Below are 14431 nucleotides of genomic sequence, written 5' to 3'. Positions count from 1 at the left end.
ACAACACAATGAAATGGCTCCAACACAATGAATTTGCCACAACACAACATAAACAAGCTGCAAAACAACAACATTAGCACAAAATAACAAAATCACAACACGACAGAAACAAGGTGAAAACAAACTGAAATTAGTGCAACACAACAAAATCACAACAACACAATGGACACAAGGTGCGACAAAATGAAACAAAAACACCACAACACAACGAAATCGCTTCAACACAACAAAATTAGCACAACACAATGTAAACAAGCTGCAACACAACAAAATGATGGAGCCCCGCACATGACATACAAAAAAAAATAATTATAAATCGTGCCCACGATTTACTAATTTGTTCCCTCAATGTAGTAAAACGTGGACACAAATTGTGACACAATTACTATTTCGTTTCCTCAATTTCCTTAATTGTGCACACGGTTCGATAATTTGTTATTTCGGTTTATAAATCGTGTGCACGACTTAGCAAATCAAGGGAACAGAATAGTGAATTGTGTGCTTGATTAAGCCTACTATTTTTTTTTTTTTTTGCATACCTTATGCAGGCTCCGTACCAAAATTAGCACAATACAACTAAATTGCCACAACACAACAGAAACAAGGTGTGATACAACAGAATTAGCACAACACAATGAAATCAGCACAACGCAATGGAAGCCTTTTTCTCAGGAATATTTGAAAGAACTGCATTTGTTTGAAAAATAACATTATAAATGTCTTTACTATCACTTTTGGTCACTTTAATGCATCCTTGCTAAATAAAAATATGAATTCTCTAATATCTGTATGTCTCACCTTCTCTCAACTCCAGCTGTACACAACGGCAGCTGTACTTTTATATTGATTGACTGATACTAATAGATCCCATCACTTCTGTACTGGCCTTATTGCACTGGCTACCAGGAAGTTTTTGAATTGATTTTACAATGCTATTCATTTTTAAGGCCCTGCATGGACTTGCTCCACAGTATTAGTAATCTCCTCCACCCTTACTCTTCCTCCAGCTCCCTGAGGTCATCAACCCAATTACTTCTGTTCCCCTCTTGCTTTTTCGGTCCGAGAGAGATCAGGCTTTTCTTTGCTGTAGCCACTAGACTTGGGATTTTAAAAGCAGTTTTGAGCTTGAAAGTGCATTTAGTAGGTTACTTTGCAGTTACAGTTAATTGTCTATTCATTGTTTGCTAAATTGTTTTCCGTTGACCTGTAGATGCCATGTCTACTTCCTGTCCTGATGTTGAAACTGAGCAGAGTGTCTGATCCAGCTTTGTCTCACTCTGTTCCCTACGTTCTGCCAAAACTGGGAACCCACAAGGTACAGTCATTAACATGCACCGCACGCACTGTTTACCTGATGAGGGAATATTAAAGTAGAATCTTAATCAATAGATATTTTCCAGCAAATGTGTTTTCTTGATTTTCAAAGTTTTACTAAAAAAAATTAAATAAAATGTATGGAATTGGAAATTAAATGAAATTTAATTTAAATACATCTGCACACAGGTAATACTAATTAATCTATAATGCATGTTAATCATTGTTAGTAAATTATATTAAAAAGATGTTTGCATGCATGGCAGTCAAAATTAAGAATGCAACACCCATTTACAGCGTATTGCTGCACATCTCCACAAAATATGAATGTAGTCCATCTTCGTGGATTTGGGATACTTTGCTTCCCCTGTTGCTATGGCAACAGCTTACCTGCACTGTAGGCAACTCCAGCCATTAACCTGACCATTGTCTGTGCCATTGTTATTCATTTGATTCCGCTAACAATACGTGTTATTCATAAATCTTCTACACCAAATGTGTACCTCTGTAACATTTTGCTTGCAGTAAAATGCTACATCGACAAAAAACACATTCTGCAGGTTGCACAGTGTACTCTAAAATATGAGTAAATGATAGAGGAGATGTTTTTGCTGATGTTATTCTACTTCATTTTAAATGCTTGGGCACTCTATCATCAGCCTTTGAATGTGGGTGGCAGTGTTTGCCCTTTAATGTAGTCTTTCATTTCAGCATTTTATAATACTCTTTGTTTTTTAAAAGTGCAGCAGAACACAACCTGGCCTGTAGGTCACAACCGAAGCATTAAAAACATAAAAGCATTGGGTAATTTAAGTTTGCATGTATTAACTAAACTATGCTTTTAGCTAAGTTTGCATGTATCTGGATCTGTTCAGTGTGTTTTAGTGTTATGTGGATGTGTGTCTTCTGCCTCGTGTGTGTTCATCCTGACTGACCTCTGTTGTGTTTCAGTTCTGCATCCCTCAGGTGCTTCATGTCCTCCAAACTCTGGGCAGCTCATCCAGACTCAGGCCTGCGCCTCTTAACTCTGTTATGGCAGTTAACACTGATATCTGTTTAAACTGTTCTACCCTGCTCTATGTTGTGTCAGATGTCTGTGAGTATGATGCCTTGATTCTAGTCATTTCTTATGTTGAATATCGCTATTCAATATTTATTTAAAATGAATGTATTCCCATTTTACCAGTTTTGTTTCTGTTTCGGTTTAGTCTTCTAATTGAATACAAATTATTTCAATACAAATACAGGGTGGCAGTTTAAGGGACATTTAGTTTAAGACACAGTTTAAGACACATCTATCTAATTACAATCCATGTTTTCATATAATATTACATGTAATTTGAGTGAATATGATTATTACATTGTGCACATAACTTGATGGTTTGAAACCTGTTATTAATGAAAAGCAAAATTATACAAATACTCATCCATTTGTTTACAGACAACTTGTGTATTTCAGAAAATAAATGAACATTTCAACTGAAATATTCCTGAACGAATTATAAATTCAGATTAAATCTGCAAATTTGTTCTGATTCTACTGCAATATCTGCTAGAATTGTATCTAGACTACACTTAAAATGTATGAATGTGATAGTATAATATAACAATATAGCTGTGTCCCTATGGCTCAAGTGGTAGAGCATTGCGTTAGCAGCATCAATTAAAATGTTCATTTTATTTTATTTGTTTATTTTAATGATTATTTTTATTAACATTTATATTACATTGTTATTGTATTTATTTATTTATTTTAATATTTTTTTTTTTATTATATCTCATTTTGTAGTCTGTTTTAGACTATTAGATAATTATCTGATGTATTCAAAAAGTTGCAAGTCATAAAAAATGGATATACATGATCAAAAACATTCCAGATCCTGTATAGTAATACAGAACATACCGTTCAAAAGTTTGGGGCAAATACAAAGTCTCTCATGCTCACCAATAACTATTTTCATCAACAAACAGACTATTAAATATTATTACAAATGAAAATAACTGTGTGTTTTTTTTTCATTTGAATATACTTTATTCCTGTGATGAATAAGCTGATAATTCTTAAAACATTTTCATGATCATTCAGAAATCGTTTTAATGTGCTGAATTGGTGCTCCAGAAACATTTCTCATTATTATCAGTGTTGAACACAGATAGTACTGCGATACATTTTTTCAGGATTCTTTGATTAATTTAAAGTTCAAAATAACAGCATTTACTTGAAATAGAAAACTTTTTTTAACAATATACATGTCTTCACTGTCACTTTTGATCAGTATTAATTTATTTTAATAAATCATACCGAACTAGTGGACCTTTCTAACTGTTGCTCTGCATTTGATCATTCATCTCATCTGTTTTTTAAGTTCAGGTGGTTGAAATCATCTCCACATGGAAGGCACTCTCTCCTAAACTGTGCTGTGACACCAGACCCCCCTGGTCCTAAAGGCCACAGCTAAACTTCTGGCATTAGTGCCTGTTTTAAATGTCAGAACTGAAGAGTAAGATGCACGGGAACACCAACCACTGTTTCTGATTGATTGCTAGATGTGTGCTATTTTGTAATCCGTAGTTAGAAGCATGATTTATTTCTCTCCACATTTCATCCAGTACAAATTACTTCGGCTCTTATGTCCTTCTCCTTGCAGAACTTCAGAAACGAGGCAGTCAGTGTTTTATGGGGCTACGCTCTTAGTCAGGTGAGCGCTGACATTTTAATATGGTAATGAGCAGAAGGCATGGTCAGGGTTGCTGACTAGTCACACAACAACTTCTACTGAAAAGGGATCGTGCCATTTTATGTATATGCAATTTTTTTTTTTTCAAGTAGTTATGAGTGAACAGTAATATTTAAAGCTTTTTGGCTTCATCAGGACCCAGTGGTTGCAAGCCCAGGCTATAATTTTGCTAAATATCCTCACATTATTTCTGTTTACTTTTATTTATATATATATATATATATGTGTGTGTGTGTGTGTGTGTGTGTGTGTGTGTGTGTGTGTGTGTGTGTATCTGTAATGGTGATGTGATCTTGCTAACAGGCCAGACCCGTACCAAAGTAACCTGAAGAAGAGGATGAAGGGAAGAAAAAAGGCAAATGAGAAGGATGAAGATATTTCAGTACCAGAGGCGTCATATGTGAAGCTAATTTGTCTCACACCACAATCTGTTTTTCCAGGTATGATATTAAGATTATGGTGATTAACAGACAATATAAACACAGCAATATAGTTTGACTTGCATTTACAATTAATATGACAATAATATACGAATATTATTCTTGTATGAGTCAGCTCTTACCTGTGAATTGAATCAGTCTGAGTAACTGATGTACTTATTGGTGTCATAGAGATCTATACCATTATTAATGAATGCTAATTTGGTTGTTTACTTAATACTTAACCTCCCTGTTCTGCTTATTTATTATATAAGATTATACGAGGGATACATTCACTGTAATCTGGTTAGATAACAAGCCAGCTGGCTGCATTTTTACAGTGGCACAAGAAATAAACGGGGACAGATTTTGTGTACTGAAATTTTACATATCATAGACTCAAGGTGTGATCGTTTCACAGTTAGTGTTATGTAATTGTAGCTTATTTCCATAATTTTACAGAGGTAGTGTATTCGAAATAGCTGGATGAAAAACTGTATCTGGAGTCATTCAATTTTGTAATGGGGTAATAAAAAAGCATTTGGAAATTGTTATAGCTAATGCATATTTGTTATGACTGAAATAAACATACAGTTGAAGGGTATGTATCAGCTGGGCTTCTGCTCTGTTATGACCTTCCTGTTCAAACGGACAAAGATGGACGTCCAATCACACGCTTCCTTGTCAGCAGAGGGCGGAGTTATCAACAAATGTTAGCCACCCTTATTCATTAAGGACCTTCCAGCACACACTTATTTGGGTGAAACTTAAAAACTTGAATTATATTTCAATTTAAATTACATTTGACCCCAAAATGAGAAGTGGATGTATTATAATGAATGATAATATACTGCATATATCTATAGCTATATATGTTAAATGATTAATCACAAGTAATCACATCCAAAATAAAAGTTTTTGTTTACATAGTATATGTGTGTGTACTGTGTATATTTATTATGTATATATAAATACGCACACATACATATATATTTAAGTATGTTTTGTTCTTATTTAGCATTAACTGAATGTACATTAAATATATAACTTTTTACTAGGGAGTATATTTTGTTCTAATATTCAGTGGTTCAGAATAGTTAACGTGATTTGCTTGCAGATATATTCTTACGACTGCCTTAATGAATGCAATGACATTTAGACACTCCTGAAAAGGTTTTAACAAAGTATGAGCAGATATAGTTTAACATTTTTAACAAAAATGAATCTTAAGCATCCTATATACTGTAGGTTCACCATGACAAACGCTGGCATTGTTTTAAGAAACAAATAAAAAAATGCACTTCGCTTACATAGATATACTACATGTAGTTTTCTTTAAAAGGCTAATAGATGCAAATAAAGCTATAAATGTAAAACGTTTCTCATTACAATGATTCTCCCTAAATAGATGAACCCCTAAGACATCATAGCTGGCAATAAATGCATTATATTTCATTGTTTTAAGCGCCAAAAGCTTAGCACTTTCAGGAACTGTCAAGAGGAATGCTGTGCTATAATGAAAGCGTCTAAAGACTGAAGTGTAATTGGAGCTTTGCACCATAGGGAGGAATGTGAAGGTATTATTTTATACATCTTGCTTGTGTCAAACCATCCAGAGCCGTTGAATTGTGATTGCTCTGGCCTTTTCAGCTGCTTTGAAAAGCCGTTGAATGGAGGTTGACATTTGAAAGACATGCACAAATGCATGCACCTCACCATTACACAAATTCATATAATCTTTCAATGTAAATCTGTTGGCATGTATAGGCTGTTATTGTTCGCACGGTCTCTCGCCATAATATGCCCTATCACATAACCATGCAGTCTGGCAGAACACCATAACTCAATCCCCAGGACGCCGTTTTGACGAGCTGTCAGTCTATGAGTGACTGATGGGATATAACATGTTCTGATGGCAGCCAGAACTTCACAAAGTCTTTGTGTAATACAGTTATTCCTCTCCTGGGAGCTCAGGGCAGTCCGGATGTGGTCACGTGCCCTGAAGCATGCTGGGAGGGTTGGATAGTATTAGACCACTGGGATCGTAGGGTTACAGCTTTTGCCCCCGCAGAAAGAGATGTCAATTAAAGATGGTTTAAGCTGGAGGAAATGAGCCAGACGTGTCTGATTTTGTCCAAAAATGTGGGACTGCTTGGGAAAATGATTCTGTTATGGCCTTCTCTAATTTAAAGACATTTTTATTCTCAGGTTATTTTATAAACACATCATTTATACTTGAAAAAAACTCCATTCGTTTCTGTAAAATTTAAGATCACGTGATCCTTCGTGATTTGAGAATGAGTCTTGTTTTTCAGTGACAGCAGGAATACCTGGTCTTGTAAAATTGGACCTAGAATTAATGGAGAATAGCAACTTTTCTGTCATTAAGATTCATTAGTTGAAATGTTTCAAAATCGTCCAGCATTTCCATGTTTAAACTGGTATGGTCTCAGACTTTTGGGAGCCCGTGTACTGTACGTAGCTGTGCGAATGGTACCTGAGCTCTTAAATCATTGCCTGAGGAGATGAAAGCTCCTCTTGACAGTCTGTGGAGCACTTTAAATCATATCTCTCTCTTTCATTCTCTCTCTCTCTCTCTCTCTCTCTCTCTTTTCTCGGGGTCGGAGACCAGCTGACTGATGTGGTCAAATCTGCCGCCAAGTGAGTTACTAAAGCTGCTGATATTCTTTGCTTTGTTCAGTTGTTCTTCGTTTTTTCCCCCACGAGCCCCTCTTCAAAACTAAAAGTCTAAACTATTGTTTTTTTTGTTTAGTTTTTTTTATGTTTTATTACTAAACTTCATATTCAGAATCTGCGGTTTGCTTTTGTTCACTGTAGTCTCTTAGGAAAGCATTTTCAGAGCTTTATCGATTAAATCTAAGCTTATAATTACTCCGCTAACATTTTCAGGCCTGTTTTCAGCATTGATGATTGTAATCATTCTGCGTTGCTGCAGTGTTGTTCAGTTTAAAATCAGCCAGTGTGTGCATTCATATTTTATCATGTTGTCTCCAATATGACAGAGATTGTCCGGTTGTTCAAGGTAATTCTCTCTTGGCATTAAAGCTTGCGGTAGGTAACTTTTGACGCTCTAGTGGTTAATAAACAGAACTGCTTGCGTCTTGTGGAAGAACATCGTAGCCGGAACTACTTCTCTCTGTTTATGTCTATGAAGAATCACAAAGGTACTGGGTTACTCCGCCGCGGTACCCCCGAAGCAATCTAAAATAGTCCCAATATAAACACTTATTATAGGTGCACCCTAGTGATTCAGGACAAGCCAAAAACACGGTTTGGAAAATGGATTCATGGTGTACTCGCTTATTATATACATTTTTCTACATTTTGAACACAAACAAAGTTACGGACCGCAGCTCTGATTAGTTGTTTTCTTACCAGGAGCGATGGAGATTCTGCAAATGGCTATAGGACCACTGGGAGGAGCCAGAGGAGCTTGATTTTTTCACAGATTATCTGTATTTTAAGTCTAATTTTTTAAGTCTAATTTGAATCCAAAAAGAATGATCACCACTTTCTTGTTAGTAAAAAAAAAACCACACAATGTTAAATAGTGACTATGTTTATGCATCTGGCCCCCAGAGCGGTTACTTTTCCTGTTTTCCTACTGCCTTTCATTTCCTGGCTTTCCTTTTTTCCTTTTCGAGGGAAACTTTCCAATAAACTGTCATTTTCTATTCCTAGGTGGGTCCGGACATCCTTCCCACAGTTCACTTGCTGTCTATGGTGATTGACACACTGTTCGGCATTGTTAGCAGTAACAGTAACCCTAAAGGACAAGTCTTGCCATGGTTCATTCATGTGAGTTGTAACTCCCTTGAGTGGGATTTTTGAAAAAGAAATGTAGTTTTTATATGCTCTGAAGTCTATGATATACTGCACCTTTCTCTACAAGTAGTAATGCCATATTGGTAACATATTGGGTTCAACTTAATGCAACATTTTTACAGCATTTATGAATATGATTTAATGTTTCTCTATGGATATACCTAATTTTCATTATAAATAACAATTAAACATATTACAATAAAATATATAAAAGTTTATATTAAGTTGACAACCTAAACTGTATTATTGGATATGCAGAGGCTAACATTAACCTACAAAAGTATTGTTCATTTTTCATTCATTATACTGACACTACTGTTCAAAGCCTGGAGTACGATTTGTTTAAATAAATGAATACTCACATTCGGCGAGAACACACTAAAGTGATCAAAATAAAGACATTTTAGAATGTTACAAAATATTTGAAATAAATGATGCTCCTTTGATCTTGCTCATCAAAAGAATCCTGAATAGTGCATCAGTTTACAAAAACACACTTCGCACCCTAACAGAGGAAAGCCAACAGGTGACAGCGGGAAGCGACTGCTATAAGAAGAATCATTCACTTAGATAAAGCTCATTTAAAAAATACTTTCATGATTAAATCATTAGCTAATAAGCTTGATCTTCGAAGTAAGTGTGGTTTTTTGATTTTGTAAGATATTTCTGATGTGTTTTTGTGCATGACTGATTAAAAACGAAATATTTGAGTCACACTTTATGGCATTTATTCTGTGTGTTTTTAGACACCTGGCTTTGCTTTGGCATTGGGACTGACCGTGTTTGGACTCTCTTCTTTCGGTCATGGTAAAGCGGTGGACATCCAACCTTGTCTGCTGGCTGCTGGACCAAGATACTGCTGGCAGAGGTTCTTTTGTGGTTCAAAATGCACTGTTATTTCCATATGCAAAACATATTTTATGCATGCTCACCATCATCTTATGCCGGACATCCACTTTATTTTCATAACAATGCTGCTTTGGTTTAAAAAAAAGATGTAAGTGGATGAAACAGTGGTCTTTTTAGCTGATCTTCCTGACCGGTAAGAAACAGTGTGTTGTTGTGCCACAGTAAGTGAACAATGGATCAGGATCTGACCTAAGGTACAAGTCCAGAATTTAAGGTTAAGCCGTCCTCTTCCTAAAGTTTTAGTGTTGATCTAGAAACCTAAGGCATCAACGCTGGATCTCAAACTAAGCGGGAATTTTTCCCTTTTTACAGGATTGCCCCACAATGCAGAGGCTTTCTGCCCTCAACGGACTGATTGCATTAGTGAGATGGGAGACAACTCTCATTCATTCAGGTAATTTAATGTGTGATTCGTGCTTGTGTTAAACCTTGTCTTGTATTTTTACCTGGATGCTGAACACAGTTCCAGTTTTAGATATACTTGCTTGCATTCAGTACCTTCAGTGCAAGACTTGAAAATAACACACTAGCAGTGGAATAAATCTTGCTTTTTTTTCCCTTTCTAGAATATTACCCTACATTAAGTCCATTATCGTCTGTTGAGGTGGCATTAATAATAGCAGTTAAATGCCAGTCTCATATGGGCACTGCCCTTTTCTCTCCCACACCTGTGCCAGGCTGTTCTTTGTGTGGCAAATTACACTCCTCCATGCCCACCCACTTACAGACACTCACACACACACACACACACAGCAAAAGCTGTCTGGCTTTTTTAAATGCAAATGCCACCGTACTTGGAAGGTAGCCAGGAAGTGTCACCATAGTAACAGTGGGACTTGACAGTGGTCTGCGAGGATTTTCTCTCAGTGTGAACCGGAGCCTTGTGAATGTCTCGGATTACTCCGCCGCCCCACAGATGAAAAGATCTGTGTTAATGTGTCTTTAAGGGACTTAAAGTCACTGAATAAACACTTTAAAGCACATTTCGGTGCATTCAAACACCCTTGTCAGTTGATTTGTTCTTGAGTCAGAATCATGAATGCAGTTCATTTAGCCGGTGACTGTTCCTTTCAGATCAAAACATGTTTAAACCAACAAGATTTTAGTTCTCTTTTTAGTTCAACTCTGTGGAGTGACTTTGTGCAAGTACAGGTTATAAAGGTAAATCTTAGCCACTATGTAACCTACACACAGTACTGTAAAAGTGAACTGCTGAGGAAAGAGGATTGTAGGTTTAAATACAGTAGTGACAGTTGCTGGCCACATGAGGGCACTGTAGGGTTAAAATAACCCAGGATGAGAACGCTAAATGTGAAAACGACTTTTTGCATTAATGTCATTTGTAATTTTTTGATCACTAACCCTTGGAAAGTAGTACTTTTCATTAGTGAAAGCAAAAAAAAAAAAAAAAAAAAAAAAAAAAAAAAAAAAGCGGAGGCTGAAGCTGAATTTTTACATTTTATTTTTGTTTTAATGTATATTTCCTGTATGACACTTTGGTTTTTACCATCTGTTATGTTTAAATGTACTCTAAACATCAATAAACTAAACTAAACTAAATCAGATATATATTTTGTATTTAACTGGTTAATTTTCACTGTGTCAGATAGATAGATAGATAGATAGCTAGATAAATAGCTAGATAGATAGATAGATAGCTAGATAAATAGCTAGATAGATAGATAGATAGATAGATAGATAGATAGATAGATAGATAGATAGATAGATAGATAGATAGATTAATGAAATTAAACATTGTGATCTCAATATTGAGCAAAATAATTGCGATTATTATTTTTGCAATAATTCCTAAAACCTAATTTTTACTCATTTATTACACATTCTCCCTTTTGAAAGCTTTGAAATGATATTTTCAGAGATGCTTAAAAGTAAAGTAGATTTATGTACTTTATAAAGTAGCAATTAGAATCCAATTATCTCATAGTGTTATGTGTTATCATCTGTGAGGAGTTCATCATGGCTTTCTGGCTTCAAAATGTCCTACTGTTTTGTAGTTTATCTTTATTCTCTCAACATCTGTACTGAGATAAAGTCACTGAGGTATAATATAACTCTAATGTTCATGATCTATAGCTTTATAAATCTGATTGTGTTGAAATGTTTCATCATGATATGTAGTCATACTATTTCGCCTCTGGGTAATAAACCCATTTACTCACTTTGCAAGCACAAGACACATAAAACAGACAGATATGTTTTATTACTGCAACGTAATTATTTTGATACCTTCATGAAATGTATTTTAATATCTTAATCTTTCTTATATTATTTATATGATGTAGTGAATGTAATGGATGCACCCACTGTGGACTTACTTGTGTTTACTTTTTTTAAATATATATTTAATGTTGTTGTTAAGCTAGGAGCTAGTTCTATTAGCAGCACGTAGTTTAGATGTTCTGGCATCAGCAAAGACTTTAATTCATTCATTCCCATTATTACACAATTCTGCCTCCAGGCAACATTTCTTAAAAGGATCCGGAAATATTATTTGTTTTTCTGAATTTGTTGTTTGCTAGTTTTTAATGAGGCTCATTTTTTGCAAGAAAATCAAGTCAAATGTTTTTCTCTTCAAATATAATGCATGTGCAATGCATGACTGTTTGCTGTGATGAGTAGTTACGCTTTCATCCATGAAAGGTTTTCTTCACCTTTCATGATAATTAATGAGAATCATAATTCATGGCAAGAGCACAGGACGGCTTCCACTGTTTTGTTATTCATCATGTAATGTAACAACCATTCTAGAGGAATTTACAAGTTAAATAACTTGCTCAAAGGTGCACTGACAGTGGCTAGAGACATAAAATCAACAGATGCACAACACTCACACAGTTCTCCCTGCTCTGTGCTCCCTCGACAGGCTAATGTTGTAAAAACAGTGTTCATCCTATCCTACCTGACCTCGGACTCAGTGATGTCATCAGTACCATCCTCCAGGTGAGGAATAAGAAACGAATCAGCTGGCTTCTCCTGCAGGCCTGAAGGATCATGTGACACTGAAGACTGGAGTAATGATGCTAAAAATTCAGCTTTGCATTGCAGAAAGAAATTACATTTGAAACACATTAAAATAGAAAGCAGGTATTTTAAATTGTAATAATAATATAATATAATTTTATGATATTACCGTTTTTATTACTTTAAATTTTATCAAATAAATGCCCAATTTTTGCTTGATGTACTAAACTAAAACAAATAAAAATATGAAAAACTATATTGACATAAAAACCTAACTAAAACAACAAAATAAATAAAAATAAATAAATAAAAACTTAATAAAAATATTAATAGAAAATATTATAGTATCTCAATGATGCTAAAATAACATTGATTCTTATGTTAAAAAGTTACAAGCCACTGCCTGTCTTTTCAGTTTCCAATAACCATTTTAAGTGCCCCCTTTTCGATGAATTTAAATCATGTTATGTTGATTCAGAAAGCACAATGTTTTGTTTGTTTTCAGTGCTCTCTAAATGAATGGAGTGGCTTTCGGAGTTCATGGGCCACACTACAAATGTAGCATACGGATCTCCTTCTGTTAAATGTGCCAGTGTTATAGAGGCATGTGCCGTATTTTAATTTATTGGCTCTGGTTTCTTTTACGTCTGTTTACAATCTTATATGGATTTGCCTCTCTAAAAAGCAGTCGCTGCCATCTGCACCAAGTGATTTTTGTTGCTTTGCTGTAGGCCTAATCATATAAACAGTTCTTTTCTTTATAAAACACAGAGGCAGGAAGCAAGATACTACCCATTCAGTGACTTAATGAAATAATGTCCATCATCACTTCGCAGGACACAGACTTCCTCCTCGTGTGTTTGCTGCAGGAGTGGTGTCTTGGGCTGACCATTGCACCCTGCTTCTCGTTGGCATCAGAGCCCAGTGGTTTTCTTGGCAAAAGTCCTCTCGGACAACAGAACTGTCCCATGACCTGTGTGTGAACCCTGATTCCACTGAGCTGTCGCTCGCCTCATGCTCACTTGGAGTCCCATACAGCATAAAGCAAATACTCGCAAAAGAGCCATGGAAATCTGAAAGCATGGCATCTTTCATTTTACTAAAAATATGTGTAGTTCTGCTGAATGTTTTTAAGGTATTCATGTCCATTGCACAAGTTGCGTGTATTGAGTTCAAATGTAAATTCAGATAGCTTAATTGGCATGGCAAAAATAGATTTTGTATTGCCAAAGGATTAAAGGGTTAGTTCACCCAAATATTACAATTGTCACCCTGGTGTCGTTCCAAACCTGTGAGACCTCCGTTCATCTTCGGGACACAGTTTAAGATATTTTAGATTTAGTCCGAGAGCTCTCAGTCCCTCCATTGAAACTGTGTGTACGGTATACTGTCAATGTCCAGAAAGGGAAGAAAAACATCATCAAAGTAGTCCATGTGACATCAGAGGACCAGTTAGAATTTGTTGAAGCATCGAAAATACATTTTGGTCCAAAGATAACAAAAATGATGACTTTATTCAGCATTGTCTTCTCTTCCATGTCTGCATTGACGCTGCTGACGTGTTTTCTTTGTTATTGTGCGCACCAGAAAACACGTCAGCAGCATCGTATGTCAACAGTCAATCTTGAACTAACCCTTTAAAGAGCCACACAGATGGGAAATCAAAAATGACCTGTATTACAGTGTATGATGTAGCTGTACATCAGTGTAAACAATGTGCAAAGTAATTAAACCAAAAAGTACACGATTTATAAAGTTATTGGCTTCTAAAGTAAGGAGTCGACTCTGAATCGCTGAAACGAGTCGTTATACATTTCAAATCTTTTGCCCATCTCTATGTACGTCACTTTGCATAATAATCTCCGCCTACCGTGTTGGGAGAAACAAATCTCTTTTTTTTGTTCCCCCCCCCCCCACACACAGACGCTCTGGTTGGTGTGATAGCATCATGTCGAGGAGACGGTGTGTTTTTAATTGTAAAGGCGAGTTTGTTTTATTTTCACTGCCAAAGAATGAAGATCAGAAGAACCAATGGCTAAAATTCATTTTTACCACAATACCAGAGCAGTACAACAAATCCCTTTTGTTGTGTTCACAACATTTCACTGATGACTGCTTTTCTAATCTCTGTGAGTTCAAGGTGGGATTTTCAAAGCGTTTGGCCATAAAAGAGGGTTCATTACCAACTTTATTTAGACCAACGAGCATCTCTGAATCACAACG

This window comes from Carassius gibelio, chromosome B7 (genome assembly GCF_023724105.1).
Source record: "Carassius gibelio isolate Cgi1373 ecotype wild population from Czech Republic chromosome B7, carGib1.2-hapl.c, whole genome shotgun sequence".
In the NCBI taxonomy this organism is placed as follows: Eukaryota; Metazoa; Chordata; class Actinopteri; order Cypriniformes; family Cyprinidae; genus Carassius; species Carassius gibelio.
This window is presented reverse-complemented; position numbering follows the sequence as displayed.